Below are 16,864 nucleotides of genomic sequence, written 5' to 3'. Positions count from 1 at the left end.
GCACCCCAGTGACTGGAAGACTGAAGCTCACTTTCACTTGGATACACTCTCACAGAAAATTGAATAGTTTGGGGTTCACATTCGAGAGGCTTTCTGGAATGAAGTAAAAATAACAATGTCTTAGAGATCCACACAGTGCCTTTCACTGCAGCGTCCCGGAATACTCTACAAATGGTGGGCTCTAATCCCTGTGTAGTGACACCTCTCACAGAAAAGGCGGAAAACTCCAGGAGCTTCAACTTTAATTCCTGGCCACTGTTTCAGTGAGGAATGAAAGGAGTTGGATCCCAAAGGGAATGGCTCTTTGAAACTGGAGGATCTTGGGAGTTCTACAAAGGCCCTCTGTTTCCAAACAGCAGTACTGCTGGCCTTCTCCCACTGTTAGCATGGCTGCGCAGTGGTTGCTGGCTCATCTCCCTTACTCTTCCCTTGTTAATGGCTGGTTGGCTCCATGGGCGTTCATGACACTTTGACCCCCGTCAGCTTTCAAGTTGGAAAACTGTGGGCTGGAGTAAGGAGAGTACTTGTTCCCTAGTGCCATTCCTCTGACCAGAGTGCCTTGGTTTTCCACCTTATCCAGATGGCATACAGGACCACTGGCTAATGGAGAAGCTAATGATGATCACGCAGGTATAATGGTGCAAAATGCAGTCTCACCTCCCAGCTGTCTGAGGACACAGAAAGACTATCAGTCCTACTTTTATTGAGATCTGTTAAGGATTTTCCTTCAGCTGAAATCGTAGAGCTGCTCTTTATGATCTCTGGGTCCCTAATTTAAGTCCCAGTGAGGAAAAAAACCTTACAATCCACACACCTTTTAATTTGCAAAACACAGATTTGGGTCCAATTTATCTTTTCTTTTTTAATTAAAAATACTTTCTAGGAACAGGTGAACTGGGCTGGGTAAAAGCAAACCCCCCAAACCAACCTGAAATTCACACCAAACCCACATGAAATTCAGGTAATTTATCGCACTGATTTTTCCTATCTCCACAACCGTGGTACTTCCTGGATCAGGACAAAGCTGAAATGTCAGAAAGCTGCAAGGGATGCTGTTGTTGCAGATCTGCCCACTTGGTCAGAAGCTTGAATTAGCACCCACGCCACTCCAGGTTACGCTGAGAATAGACAGCAGAAGACTGGCCCCAGGCTTAAGCAGCCATTAATATCTCTATCCCAGGGAGGTGGGTTTAGTCCCACCTGTGACTATTTAGACCCATCACCTGTGAGGCAGCTAAGGCCAGAAATCAGGAGACAGCCTGTGGGTCACCTCATCCTTAGATAAAAGGCCAACACGCAGCTCAACTAACAGAGAGATCTGCAGGTAAGAGTCAAAGACCTGGAAAGAGCTCAGCTCAGCTCAGCTAGTCTATTTAATTTCTGTTGGGTTGTTTTGCTTTTGAAAAATAAAAGCATCCCAGAGGGAAGGAACTGAAATTCTGCTGGGGGCTTTATGACAGGTTTCAGAGTAGCAGCCGTGTTAGTCTGTATTTGCAAAAAGAAAAGGAGGACTTGTGGCACCTTAGAGACTAACAAATTTATTTGAGCATAAGCTTTCATGAGCTGAGCTGTAGTTCAGGAAAGCTTATACTCAAATAAATTTTAGTCTCTAAGGTGCCACAAGTCCTCCTTTTCTTTTGGGGGCTTTATGTTATCCTGGCCAGTTACTTGGCCCATTGGCCTAGACTTCCTTGCAGCTTCCTTGCAGAGCTACACCCAGTGCTGGGTACAGTTGAACCCAGAGCCTTTTACTTCCAGGTTGCTGGTTTAAAGCTCACTTTGTTTGCTAGCAACTGAAAGCTGTTACCATCCGATGGCTATTCAGTGGCCAATTGTGTTAGTTATAGTGCATTTCCCATCACACAATCCACTGCCACATTTTGCCCCTGTGTTGGTAACCTCTGCAAAGATCAGTGACAGAATAGGGCAATGGGAACCAGGCCACATGGAGGGAGCTACGGTATACTGGCTGGAGGCCAGCATGGGGGAATTGAGACCAGCCTTAGCTATGCTCTATCTGATCTGCAGATAAATGCAAGGCTCTGGTCTCCAGGTCTCTCAACTCAGTCCCTTTCACAAACTCTTTGTTTAAAAAAAAAAAAAAAAAAAAAAAAAAAAAAAAAAAAAACCAAGGGGAAGGGTTACAGTATGTGACTATTTCCATTGTCTGAAATTAACAACCTTGTTAAGTCATTTAAATAGGTACCCAGCTAAAAGAATAGAAACTCTAAAAAGTTGAAATAGAGGGTGAGTGGGAGGGAATGGGGTTTATGGATTATAATATCAGCTCAGAAAGTTTCCAGTCTCAAACCTTCTCCGAATTTTGCTGAAGATATCACTTGTGCACAAGTCTTCTCCTTTAACAGGCTGCGAAATCTGGTTAAGGGACTTAGGGAATGGCTACATTTGCAGATGTAGAGCACTTTGAGTTAAACCAGCCTTTGGAGAGTGCAATAGGAAAAGCGCTGCAGTCTGTCCACACTGACAGCTTCAAGCGCACTGGCGTGGCCACATTTGCGGCACTTGCAGCGGCATTGGGAGCGGTACATTATGGGAAGCTATCCCAGCATGCAAGTGACTGCAACGTGCTTTTCAAACTGGGGTGAGGTGGGGTAGAGTGTGACAGGGAGTGTGTAGTGTGTATTTGGGGGGAGAAAGAGTGGGTTTTGGGGGAGTTGAGAGCACGTCAGCATGATGTCTTGTAAATTCAGACAGCAGCAGACGCCCCCCCACCTCTCTCTCACTCACTCAAAGCAAGCAGCATTCCTCACTAATGGTTCCTTTGTCCCAGAGCAGATAAGCAGCCAGCTGTCAGAAACAGAGTTTATCTGCATTCCTACAGCGAGTTCAAAAAAATGACAAGAGTGGCCACTTGACTTAAGGGGATTATGGGATGTTCCCGGAGGTCAATCAGAGCGCAGTAATGCACAACCTCATTCACACTGATGCCGCAGCACTTCAGCCAGGGCACAGCAAGCATTTTGCTTCTCGTGAAGGTGGAGTACCAGGAGCGCTCCAGCTGCAGAGTCCAGGCGCTCTACGTGCCTGGCCAGTGTGGATGGGTCAGGAGTTAGGACGCCTGGGGCTGCTTTAAAGCGCTGTAACTCGCAAGTGTAGCCAAGCCCTTGATCTTTAATCTGGGTGCTTTCGGACTGTGTAAAATACTCCCCTCTGTTCTCCCAAGTAAAACTGCACAGCTGTTAAAAGGGCCTTACTAAAGCAGTGCACTGATTCACAGAAATGGGGGTAAAATATATAATCCGCATACAGATTAAAAATTTGCGTACTGACAACAAAAGTACCTGAAGCTCTTGGTTCTGCTGCTTAGAACTTCAAGTCTTTCTTAATTGAAGTGCCTTCAGGGTGATTGTTGTAGCATAAAGATGTAGTCAGGCCCATCGTAATTATCGTATGAGTTATTTGTACTAAAACAGAATGGCAGGCTGGCATCCTCAGAGATAATTTACGTCCAGACTTTAGTTCAGAAGGAGACGATCCTAATCGTTCTCTGCTTTTACTGTAAGTGTATTAAAACGGTTCGGAAAACAGTGCTTAGTTCTGTGTTTCTATGGTTGGGATTTATTTTGTTGTTTTTTCCCCCCTAGACACTAAACATCTCATTAAAATCCAGTCTTGTAAGGTACAGTTTTAATTAGTCCATCGTTGGATCAAAGTGATAAGTGGCCACCCAGCATTTCGTTCTCAGAGTTCTTTGGCACTGCACAGTACGGAGTCCCTATGTCCCTGAAGCTGAAAGCTGGCTGGAATGTGACCCTACCACCCTAGCTAACAGGAAATTCACTAGAGAAGCATTCTTATGCTGTGTCTTTATAAACAGGATGTAGGCCACAAACTCAGGACAGAATAAAACAGTCTTTCACTTAATCTTTAGTTATTATGGACATAATGTGTCTTGAGGTGCTAGGGTCCTTCATCCCCCTAAGTGTTCTGCTTTTTCTGCTGTCATTGTTCCATCAAACTCACACAATTTCTTACTCTATCATTTCCTTCTGTCCATTCACTGGTTGGAGAGGAAGATATTACATCAAAAGGTCTGATCCTCTTTCCCTCCTAGAATTTTAAAGAGATAGTGTCTTATTTCTACAGAACCAAATTGTTCATCCATATGATCATCCATAGCATATTGCAGTGGTAGTGGTGGAAATGTGTGGGTGGGGACTTTCATACCCTTCTTATTTCTTCATCTTCATCAGATAACTAAATATTATGATATTCCAAACTAGGTTCTAAATTAAATCAGCCACAATTTTACTGAGGACATTTCCAAGTTCCAAATGCAGGCCAAAAAGTGATCATGACATTTTCTAAACCTTCAGATATCACTGATGGGGCTTTCTTTTTCATTGTCAAAAACCAACAGCTAGGGAAAGGCAGCCCTCCAAAATGTTGGTCAACTGATTCAAGTCTCATCCAAACCCCTCAACTTAGCAAGATCTGGCTAGAACTAACCTTGTAAGACAGTGGTTCTCAAACTTTTGTACTGGTGACCCCTTTCACATAGCTAGCCTCTGAGTGTGACCCCTCCCTTATAAATTAAAAACACTTTTTAATATATTTAACATCATTATAAATGCTGGAGGCAAAGCAGGGTTTGGGGTGTAGGCTGACAGCTCACGACCTCCCGCTGTAATAACCTTGTGACCCCCCTAAATTTGAGAACCTCTGTTGTAAAAGGCTCAATCCTACAAAATGCTGAGTAACTTCTGGAGGTGCTAAGTGGAGTTGATAATACTGAGCATCTCCACTTCTTGTTCAGCACCTTGCAGGATTGGGTCCCCAAAACAGGTTTTCACACAAGCTTGGTCTCTCGGATGATCTGCCCCAGGAGGATAATCTCTCAGATGGGAATATCACAAGTTTCCAGCTGGTGGAGCTTGGAACTTCTTAACAGTCCTTATCAAAGCATTTCAGCATGTCTGATGGAACCAGGAGACGGGGAAATAGCATAAAAATGAAAAGTAAATAGCTACATGTTTAAGAAAAAAAAGTTAACTAAACATTATCACAGTGCAAAGGATTTGGTTAGGTTTTGTCTCTATTTTGAATGACGGTTCTGGTTGATTTGTTATTGTTCCCAACCCGATCCACCCATTTTAACCACTGGAGTGACACTGGATGGCACGGATCAAAGTTCAAATAAATATACGCTAGCCTCCAATGCAGTTAATGTCTCCTTCTATTCTCACTCCCCTGCAACCGGAAAGCCGCTGTCATTATTATACTACAGATCCCACAGTAAACTACACTGAAAACTAACCAGCCTCTCAACTCAGCCTGCAGGCTGCTGTCTGTGTCCTTCCCTGAACTCAGTGTACTTTTCACCTCTTTAATTCCGGTGACAATAAGACATGTAACATTAAGCTGACTTTGCAAACTGAAATGGGAATGCATATAAATAAGTCATACTTAAAATGAACAGATAGGCAAAGGATTCCAAGAACATATACAAGCTAACTGATCAGTTACTCTCAGACACTCACATTCCATAATTTAAACTAACTTCATTCACCATTGCATTCTAATGCTGTATAGCGTCAGTTCAGTACATGCCATAGAGGAGCAGGTTCCTGCTTATCTCAGAGGAAATCTGTTCATTTATGGTGTAAGCAAGAGGGGAATCAGTACCCAGCTATTCAGAGTAGCAGCCGTGTTAGTCTGTATTCTCAAAAAGAAAAGGAGTACTTGTGGCACCTTAGAGACTAACAAATTTATTAGAGCATAAGCTTTCGTGAGCTACAGCTCACTTCATCGGATGCATCCACGAAAGCTTATGCTCTAATAAATTTGTTAGTCTCTAAGGTGCCACAAGTACTCCTTTTCTTTTTGAGTACCCAGCTAGTTTGCAGTTTGCTGTATGTCATTCCTACGGATAGGAAGTAGTTATGACATCCCTACGGCACTGAGAAAATACACGCTATGTCATAATAAGAGTGGACAGTTTAATGTTACAAATAATCAGGTTTTGAGTAACATCAACAAAAATCACTATTTTTACCACTCACAGCCCCCAGTAAAATGTAAAATTCCTACTACTACTGGCGTAATTTCTATTGTTTCTGCCTCATTTATCACAAGCAACAATTATCAAAAAATCAACACTGACATATCTGGTTAGCAGAATGAAACGAATCTGGGTGCTCAGAAGCCAGGTTTGGCCTGTAGGGCACAGAGTTCTTCCAATTCGTTACCATTAAAGCAAGCAAATGTACATGACATGTTGTAAAGGGAATATGGGTGTGCAAGCAGCGCCAAATAATCCGTTGTTTTGTAACTAGTGGCCATTTTCACCAAAAAAGTGGGGGCATGAGGGAAATAAACTCGCCTGGGAATGCTCTGTGCTTCACTTCAGCTTGGACTCACCTCTACAACCTTCCAGCTGGGTTTTATCTCATCCGTCAATGGAAAAAAGGGTCAGACCTACAAAAGTTACCATAAGAGGGACTTAATTTTCGGAGGTGCTAAGCACCCAGAGATCCCAGGAAAATCATCTGGAGCTGTGGCTGCTCACCACCCCTAGAAATCAGGCCTGTAAATACTATGCTATCCTAGTTCCTTTACATCAGGCCCTATCAGGAGTGGTGGTAGTGACCTAAAAGCGGTGGTGTTGGGGGCGGGGGGGGGGGGGGAAGAGGGGCGCACAGGTGCCTGAACCAATGCCCCGCCTCCTGTGTCACCCCTTCTCCTGGAGCCCCCACCCTCATACCACCCTGGCCCGCCAAGGCCCTGCCCCCATGCTGCCCGTGCCCCCTGAGACCACACCTCCACACCACCTCTTCCCCCTGAGGCCCTGCCCCCACACCACTTATTCTCCCCCGAGGCCCCGCTCCCATGCTGCCTCTTCCCCCCCAACAACCTCCCTCCGCGCTTGCCCTTATGTCCAGTAAAAAGTGATGGGATCATGGCTCCCTGGATGCCCCTGTTCCAGCACCCCTGGGCCCAATTACTCTCTGAATTATTTGATGGCACTGTTGGCCCTAAATAATTAACACTCAGATGTGCATTTAGTCTAGCTCTGTGTCGCGTGGTCATACAAACTGGGCTCTGATACCGCTACACATGTGGGAAGCTTGTATCACACTTGTACATAAGATGACAATGATAGAGGGACTAGTGCTAGAGGAGCTTTCGCACATATTTTCTTCCTGCCACAACCCAGCTGCCTTTCCTCTGCAGATATGCTGCTGTTCTGTAATGGCAAGGAATACTTTAATCAGGAGATTTAGTCCACGTTGCACACGGTGGAAGCAGAGGTGCTGGAAGAAGGGGTGCTGCACATCCTGGCTTGAAGTGGTTTCCATTATATCCAGGGTTTACAGTTTGGTTCAATGGCTCTCAGCACCCCCAGTATACAAACTGTTCCAACACCCCTGGGCGGAAGCCATCAGAGGCCCTAGGAAAACTAGGGTTGGTGGAGACTGTGGAAAAGTAAGTCTCCTTGCCCCTAGAAGGAGGAGGTAAAGAGGCAGCACCCCCCCAAAAGTGGGAAGATCTGCTGGGAACAGAGCATAGTCAGGGGTATGCTGATTTTGTACGTCCTCCACCAGCAAAGCTTCTGTAGACACAGACTAAGCTGCTTTCCCTACAGTCCCAAGGAAAATCCTGAGGGTGAAGGCAGTACTATCCCCTGCTCTTCCTCATGTTGATTCTGCCCTGTGCCACAGGGTACCAGATTACCGCTTGCTACACCAACCAGAGTGAACCAGTCCCTGTTATATCAAAAGTAGACAGTGAACATGGTTAGACATTTACATAGCACTTCTCATCTCAACGGATCCCTGTGCACTTTTGGAAACATACAGATGGGAAGCAGTTCACCAACTACGGACATGCAACCACTACAGGGTGTAACATACATGACAGCAGTTTAATGGCACAAGGGAACCCCGCACAATTTACGACAGGAAGTAAAGAACACTGTTTAACTAGCGTTAACATTTGCTCCATTCGTGTTTACCATATTAGTTAGTGTTTGCTACATAAAAAAAAATCAAATTGCAGAATTCGTAGCTTGCCTTTCTGAGAGGTGAAATCAGGGCAACTGTATGCACACTTATTAGACACAAATACGCACACCCACAAAATCAGGTGTATGCAGATGCACACACACTCCCTCCACACACAATGTGCAATAAATTTGATCAGACATATGTCAAATGTATGCAGTTGCTACCTCTGAAAAAGGCTAGCGTCTTGTATGGAATGTGAGAGACCTCCCTTGCTCCCTCTCTCTGCAGGGAGCAATGCATTGAAATCTCTACTGCTCAAATACTTGCTCATTCTCTTCTGCAGGGATTCCCTATTGTCTGGGTTCAGCCGTCAGCAATAGCCCAACAGCTTATCAATGTAGTAAAATGTGAGACATATCTAAGGAAGAAAAGGGTCAAGCCCTCGACATTGAACCTATAGGATATCTGACGGGAGAAGAGTAAAGATGTGGTATAACACCACTGAAATCCAGCTCTATGCAAGGGCAGCGTGAAGGAATGATAAGTACCCTGCTCAAAATCAGGATCTATCCTTCTTAAATTAAGAGGAGGGGTTGGTTGGCCGCCATGCCTGTCCCACCTCATTCCTCAGTTACAGCTAGAGATAGGTGGAAACTGGATTGTTCATTTTGCAGGTAATTCTGCACATTAGAACTTTTTTCTTCTGGAACAAGAAAAGAAAAAATTCAAAATTTTCCCACAAAAAATTGTTTGGGGAAAAAATCATATCAGGTGAAAGCATTCTGTTCCAATTTAAATATAAAATGTATAACACATTGACACTAAAGTTGTTTCAAAAATGAAAACTCCAAGTACTCTGTTCTGAAAATGTCCAAAAGACACATTTAAAACCTTATTCATTTTTTTTCTTTTTCTTCCCTCAAAACAAAATGTTGTGGCACTTGACACATTGCCACAAAACATCTCACTTTTACCAAATCTGCATTTTCCGATGGAAAGACGCTCCATCAGAAAATTCCAGCTCTAGATGTACCCCAGCAGCTTGTTGCACAAAACTAAGGCCTTGTCTACACTGGCAAGTTTGTGTGCAGTAAAGCAGCTTTCTGAGCTGTAACTCCCGAGGTGTACATAGTGCCAAGCCACTTAGTGTGCAGAAACTGCACAATTGCACTGCTGTAAAAAAAAAAAAAACCACCCTGATGAGAGGCATAGCTCTTTCTGCACTGGGGGTACACCACCACGACAGTGGCGACACCCTGGTCAATTACAGTGCTGCAATTGGCCTCCGGAAGGTGTCCCACAATGCCTGTGTCATAAATATAAAGGGAAGGGTAACCATCTTTCTGTATACAGTGCTATAAAATTCCTCCTGGCCAGACGCAAAACCCTTTTACCTTTAAAGGGTTAAGAAGCTAAGGTAACCTCACTGGCACCTGACCCAAAATGACCAATGAGGGGACAAGATACTTTCAGATCTGGAGGGGCTGGAGAACAAAGGGTTCTGTCTGTCTTTGTGATGCTTTTGCCGGGAACAGATCAGAAATGCAGCCTCCCAACTCCTGTTAAATTAGTAAGTAATCTAGCTAAAAATGCATTAGATTTCCTTTTGTTTAATGGCTGATAAAATAAGCTGTGCAGGAGAGAATGTATATTCCTGCTTTTGTGTCTTTTTGTAACTTAAGGTTTTGCCTCAAGGGATTCTCTCTGTTTTGAATCTGATTACCCTGTAAGGTATTTACCATCCTGATTTTACAGAGGTGATTCTTTTATCTTTTCTTTAATTAAAATTCTTCTTTTAAGAACCTGATTGATTTTTCATTGTTCTTAAGATCCAAGGGTTTGGGTCTGTGTTCACCTGTACCAATTGGTGGGGATTATTATCAAGCCTTCCTCAGGAAAGGGGCTGTAGGGTTTGGGGGGATATTTTGGGGGAAGACATCTCCAAGTGGTCTCTTTCCCTGTTCTTTGTGTAAAACGCTTGGTGGTGGCAGCATACTGTTCAAGGACAAGGCAAAGTTTGTACCTTGGGGAAGTTTTTAACCTAAGCTGGTAAAAATAAGCTTTGGGGGTCTTTCATGCAGGTCCCCACATCTGTACCCTAGAGTACAGAGTGGGGAAGGAACCTTGACAGCCTATTCTTACCTCTTTGGTCATCGGTTTGAACTCTACTGCCTTGCCCTCAGGTGACCAACTGTGAACCCTGTTGTCGGCAGCTACCAGTGTGGTGTTCTGCTCTTGTTCAATGATAACAGTCAGCTGTGTGCGTGTTCCCTCTGTGTGCTGCCCCAGCTCTGCGCAGATAGCTAACACAGCACACCCTGAGAGAACCCCCAAAACCACAGACTCTAGTAAGGTATGAAGGAACCCAAGCCAGGTTTACTGTCAAACGAAACACAGTAATAGTTCCCTATAGACTCTACAGGGCATACTACGAATTTGTGCTCCCTGGCAATGGACACAGCCAGGGGCGGCTCTACCAATTTTGCCACCCCAAGTAGTCGCCGCCGAATTGCCGCCACCGCAACAGCGGTGGAGCTGCTGCCGAAAGCCACCATAGCAGGAAGAGTGGTGGAGCTGCCGCCAAATTGCCACCGTGGGACATGGATTGTCGCCCCATTCTAAATGCCGCCCCAAGCATCTGCTTGGAAAGCTGGTGCCTGGAGCCGGCCCTGGACACAGCTCAGTCAGTGGCGGGACACTCCACTGCCCCCTAGGCTGGACAAAGATGTGCGCTCCCGGACCTACTTTTATACCGTTGCAGGACAGATTACTCATCATAGTTCAAACGAATCTATCCATCATATTGTCCTTTTGACCCTGCCTTTAAGATGCAGCTGCCTGTTCCTTGTTATGTCTGTGGAGTGTTGTGATGCTGTCTTGGCACAAGTTCCTCTCATTAGCACTAGTGTGTGTGTGCACATGCTTCTAACAACCTTTTCTTGCCAACTTCTGTGAGTGTGACCTGCCTCTGGCTCACAGCCCAGCTTTGCTTAACACTGCCTGGAAGTACTTTGGTTCAGGCTTCAGGCCTCAGACTGGACCTCTGATACAAGAATTTATGTTTCAGGGCCTCCTCTTACTACAAGCCCCACCCCTTAAATTCCTTGGGAATTTTGAAAGTCCCCTTCCTGTTTGCTCGGTGATGCGTGCAGTGGTCTCAGCACATCTTTCCAGATGGCCATGCCGGCTCCATGCACCAGGTGATCCCCCGCTTGGAGCAATGCCGAGCTGCTGGACCTCATCAGCGTTTGGGGAGAGGAGGCTGTCCAGGCCCAGCTGCACTCCAGCCGTAGGAATTATGATACCTACGGACAGATTTCACGATGCATGACAGAAAGGGGCCATGGTCGGGACACACGGCAGTGCAGGGTCAAAGTGAAGGAGCTGTGGAATGCCCACCACAAGGCGCGGAGGGCAACCGCCGCTCCGGTGCTGCACCCATGAGCTGCCGGTTCTACAAAGAGCTGGACACGATACTCGCTGGTGACCCCACCTCCACTGCGAAGGCCCCTGTGGATACTTCGGTGGCTCACGTGCCAGTCGAGAGTGGACCAAGCCATGAGGAGGAAATCTTGCATGAGGATGTGGAGGAGGAGGGGAATGTTAGTGAGAGTGAGCAGCATATTGGTCAACAGTGCAGGATCCATTCCTCCAGACCAAAGAAGCAGAGCGCACAATACACAAACCGTTGAAAGATGGTGCCAAATGCAGATGGAAGTACAGGGATTGCTGGCATGAGAAGCAAGGCATCACGGGGCATTGGGACAGGATCCAAGATGCCCCATGACCTCCTCCACCTTCCCACAACTCTTAGCAGCAGAAGAGATGCTCTGTAGGATAGCTGCCCAGAGTGCACTGCTCCGAATACGCTCAGTGTGAACATGCTATTACACAGGCAGCTAACAGTGTGAACACGCAAGAGTGGTTTCCCTTCAGCACTCTCTGAGCAGCGCTGTAACTACTGGCGATGTAACTCTGCCAGTATAGACATACCCTAACTCTCTGGTGCCTGAATGAGTATTTCTTCACATGAGCACCAAGAACAATGCCACTGAATTTGCAAGAAACCCTAGTGCCAGAAGAGTTAACTACTGCCCACACAGGCATCTTCTGACATGAGGGTAAACTCACGTGCTAATAATTCCACCTACAGTTCCTCTGCATCAAATATTAGTTATCAGTTGGCTTACTTACTTATCTAAATTGCATCCATTATCATCCTTGGAATATTTCACTCTCTGTATGTCTTCTCTGGAGTTTTACGCCATCTGCTGAAGCCTGCCGTCCATGCACATAATGTTCAAACCAGAACAGTTGCTAACGCCAGTGCTCCAAGGAGGCACTGGAATTTGTGCACGCGCATTGGGAGATGAGGGAATCTTTTGGGGGGACTTCGTTGGCTGAACTATCAAAATTCATCCATATCATTCAGCCACCAGAGATAAACACAAGCTCACAGAGGGTTCAGGCAACCCGTTCGTTCCTGCATTTACATGTGTAAATTGGGTGACAGTGCATGCAAAACAGATTTTGTACAGTGGGCCGGGTCGAACCTCAGGCAGTGCGACCTTCCAGAACTATTTTCAGAGGTGCGCAGAGCTCATCTGAGTTCCTGAGCACTTTCCCCCTGGAATTTGAAACCAAGATAGAAAAAACAAACCTAAAACATAAATAAAATACTATTTTAAAACATTTCTTCTAGCTGGAGGGCTGCCTGTAGTTCATACTGGGATAGAAGAACACACCATAGCCAGCACCCCCAGAAACCTAAGTTGGTATGAGTGGATGCCTTACTGCATACAGCTGAGGAACAAATGTTCAGGAGAATGGAACACATTTTCATTAGAATTCACTACCGCTGCTCCTTTTCTCTCCTGCAGTCCCTCTGCTAAGGAGAACAGGTGGGATTTTCAAAAAGCAGGTCAGTGATTTAGGAGTACAGGTCTCACTGAAAGTCCCTGGGACCTGTGCTCCAAAATCACTTAGGTGCTTTTAAAAATACCACCCAATACTCACAATGTGGTGTATGAATGAATATGATGCCCTCTAGTGGTGGTCCACAGGTAAAAATGTAGGAACCGACGAAAGTAGAACCTCAGAATTACAAACACCTTGGGAATGGAGGTTGTTTGTAACACTGAAATGTTCGCAACCCTGAATAAAACATTATGGTTGTTCGTTCAAAAGTTTACAACTGAACATTGACTTAATACAGCTTTGAAACTTTACAATGCAGAAGAAAAATGCTGCTTTTAACTATCTTAATTTCTATGACTGTTATGTTAAATGAAACAAGCACAGAAACACTTTCCTTACCTTGTCAAATCTTTCATTTTTTTAAACTTTGCCTGTATTTTTTTAGTAGTTTATGTTTACCACAACATTGTACTCTATTTGCCTTTCCTCCCCCTCTCTGCTGCTGCCTGATTGCGTACTTCTGGTTCCAAATGAGGTATGTGGTTAACCGGTCAGTTCGTAACTCTGATGTGCGCAACCCTAAGTTTCTACTGTATTAGTTTTAGAAGTAGAGGTCTACATTTGTGGAGATGAATAATCAAGGTAATAATCACAACTCCCCAAGTGTCTCTCTGTGTGATTTATATAGGAATTGTGAGTGGGATTTTTGAAAGCACCTAAAGCTCCAGTCCTGACACATTTTACAATAAAGGAAACTGAGGCACCGAGAAAATAAGCAGTGTACTCAAGGTCACACAGGAAATTTATGGCAGAGGTTCTAACAAAATACAGATTTCCAGGCTCTTAGACCTGTGTATTAGACTGTGCTTCCTCTCTAATTCGTTGTTGTAGCTGTTGTTGAAAGGTGTCATCCCAAACCACTAATAGCAAATGCTTTCACAGTTTCCCCCCCCAACCTCGCATTTATCTTTTTCTTTTTAAAAAATCATTTATATCACATAGCTCTAAGGCACATCCCAATGCGCTTGTCTAGCGGTGGAAGTGTGGCCCAAGATTTGGTATTGTGCCTCGTGACAAGACATGTAAGAACGTTAATTATTTGTATCACTCTTCAGCCAGTCAATTCCTTCCATTCCCTACCTTCTCTGGGCCCTTTCTGTGCCATATCTGTGGCCTATGCTGTGGAAATGGAATGATCCATCTTCAGAGAGGGGTGTTTGCTATTGAATTTATTTGTGAATACATTTGGACCATGAAAATGTACACCAGCCAGGAAAATTCCCTCTTTTGACACCAACTCCTCATATGATTTATAAGGAAATGGATTCCTCTGCACTATTTTCATTCCCCAGATAACCTCTCTCTCAGGGGTGCACATGGCAAACTACAACTGCCTTTTGTTGCTGATGCTTTGCACATGCTAAATGACTGGCATTCCCAGAGCAAAGTTTACAGTAATTCAGTAATCATATTGTATTTGTGGGAAGGCTTATAATCTGTCAAGCAAAGTCATTCAAGCGGCTTAAAGAAGCAAAAAGCTGTTGACAGCAGGGCATGCAAAGAGTCAGTCACAACGGCTTCTTAAAAAGGGTCTGTAATCAATGAGATACACATGGCACCAGGAGTCAGATTAAATGTGTACGCTTTTCTAAAGTGATTTGAAGTGTGACGTGGGCATAAAAATGAGGCAGACAAATAAAAGCCTGCTAAAACTAGAGCTAGCGAGAGATACAAGCTTGCATTATGATTTTATTCAAGTCAGTCATGAACGTTTCAATGCAGGGAGTCAAGCTGTCTATGTCCTGGAGGTTCCTTGAGCATTTAAATTAAATGGGAATTATATTATAATTTACTGATTTTCAGATCTGGTCAGCTGGCTTTTATTCCCCCCTCCCCCCCATGCACACTTTAAATTTTTTTTAATGAATTTATGAGGGGAAAAGGTTCCATATTTATAGCCCTAGAGAATGCAGTCTGTCCACAAAATAGACACAGCGTCAGCCCCAGCAATTCAAGCTCCCCATTGATATCCCACCAACACACCTTATGTTTGGGATGACCTCTAAAGCTGAGAGGGAAGACCAGCCTCCACAGTTCATTTAATCCTCACCCTCTCTGATTAGATGCCCAACAAGAGTGCCAAGTAGTGCTTGTGTTTTTTGTGATATCTACATCTGTCCCACTAGGAACTAAACTAGGACTCACCAATTAATTTCACATACATGGCTGAAGAGCTATTAGCGGAGCCGGGGGGATGCCTTAAAGCCACTATTGACCCAGGATGGATTTGAACCAGTGATCTAGAGAAAAAAGACTCAGCGCGTCATGAGATGAGAAGAGAAAATTATCCCCCTAGTGAAGAGCAGAGCACACGCAAAAAATCTTTCCATCAGTTCCCAGGGCTCAGACCACATCTGTGAAATTGCTGCAAGCTGGAAGAGCTGTCCAGGATGCTGGCGCGCATGTCAGTGCAGAATTTGCTTCCAGAATTCTGAAGATCTGGAACCAGGGTTCTGAACACCACCTGTGGGATGCTAAGCTGCCTCAACCCCCACCAACTTCAATGGGATTTAAGGGAGCTCAGCACTTCGTCCCCCTGCTGCAGCTAGGGACTGGAAACTTCAAAGCCAAAGTAGGAATCTCCCTTTCTGATCAAAGGACTCCACCTTACATTTAATATTGCTATAATAAATAACAATTAGCTCTTCAGATCTCCAACTGCTATATACAGAGGAGGTTAAGCATCATAATCTAGCATTTCTGTATCTAGAAACCGAAGCACAGAGAGATGATGTGACTTGCCCAAGGTCACCCAGCACAGCCATTTTAAATATCTATATCTCTATATATATTGGTGGCACCTAGAGGCTCCAATAAAGGATCAGGGCCCTATTGTGCTAGGCGCTGTATGCACACATCATAAAAAGACATTCCCTGCCCCCAAAATTTTGCAATCTATAAAATGAGACACAGCAGGTGGATACAACCAACAGGTAGGGGGAGCACAAGGTAACAGCGAAACAGTGTAGTAATGGAGCCAGGACTAGAACAGCAATCTCCAGATTCCCAGCGCTGTATGTTGCCCATCTACTTGGTATTTAGTATGCAGGGAGGGAAAGAATGTAAAACTAATGAAAAGAACAATGGTTTTCGTCAGTTACACTTGTTTTGTAATATCATCTCATCTTAATTTCAAATCAAGGCAAGTGTATAAAGGAGCATTTCAGCTATGACATTATTCAAGGGGATGAGAGGCGAGAGAGAGAGAAATATTCACAGACATCTGAAAAGCAATGGAAGGTTAAAGCAGTATCCATTAACAGCGAGTCAAACTGGTCGACAATGACCTTTCATTCATCACAGGTCCCAGAGGTGATGCAACTAACCAGGTTTGTGATCCACATCAACAGTGCAACCAAATGCAGAAGTTTAAGGGGGAAAAGGATTCACGGGGAAGAAACAGAGGGACTAAGTGATATGAAAGTCAATACGACTTAATACTTTGCACTGATATAATGCCTTCCATCGGAGGATCCCAAAGTGCTTTACAGGCACTAGGGAATTCAACTGCACAAATGCCAGATGGGGAACCTGAGGCACAGAGAGGTGACATTAACTTGCTCAAGGTCATCCGGAAAGGCAGAGGCATGGCCAGGTCTTCCACCTCCCAGTCCTGTGACTTAACCACAAGGCAGTCCAGAAGGGCCTGATTATTCGTAAAGGTCTCCAGGGTCTCTAGATACATGGGTAAGTGCTCAGAGGTTGGTTTCCAGCCTTTGGAATAACTTGTGGCCAGCAATAATCCCAATAAGGAGGAAAGCTTATGTACCCATGTGTTAAATGGATGGAATGGTCCTGGCACATGTGGCATGTATGCCAAATTGGTGCAACTTTCATGCAGACTGGGAAAGGTCACAAGAGGCTGCAATCCCATCCATGTTTTACTCTAGGTAACCCCCCAACCCACACAGATAGGCTCA

The 16,864-nt window shown here is 44.8% G+C and overlaps 1 protein-coding gene across 4 annotated transcripts in view; it reads right to left on the bottom strand.

Annotated features, from left to right (window-relative positions):
* GRIP2 (glutamate receptor interacting protein 2) overlaps positions 1-16,864 on the bottom strand; it is a 490,758-nt gene that overhangs the window by 314,767 nt on the left and 159,127 nt on the right. The window lies entirely within an intron of this gene.

Source organism: Dermochelys coriacea, chromosome 7, assembly GCF_009764565.3.
Source record: "Dermochelys coriacea isolate rDerCor1 chromosome 7, rDerCor1.pri.v4, whole genome shotgun sequence".
Taxonomy (NCBI): domain Eukaryota; kingdom Metazoa; phylum Chordata; order Testudines; family Dermochelyidae; genus Dermochelys; species Dermochelys coriacea.
Note: the sequence above shows the minus strand (reverse complement) of the source record. Positions and strands in the feature narration are given on the sequence as shown.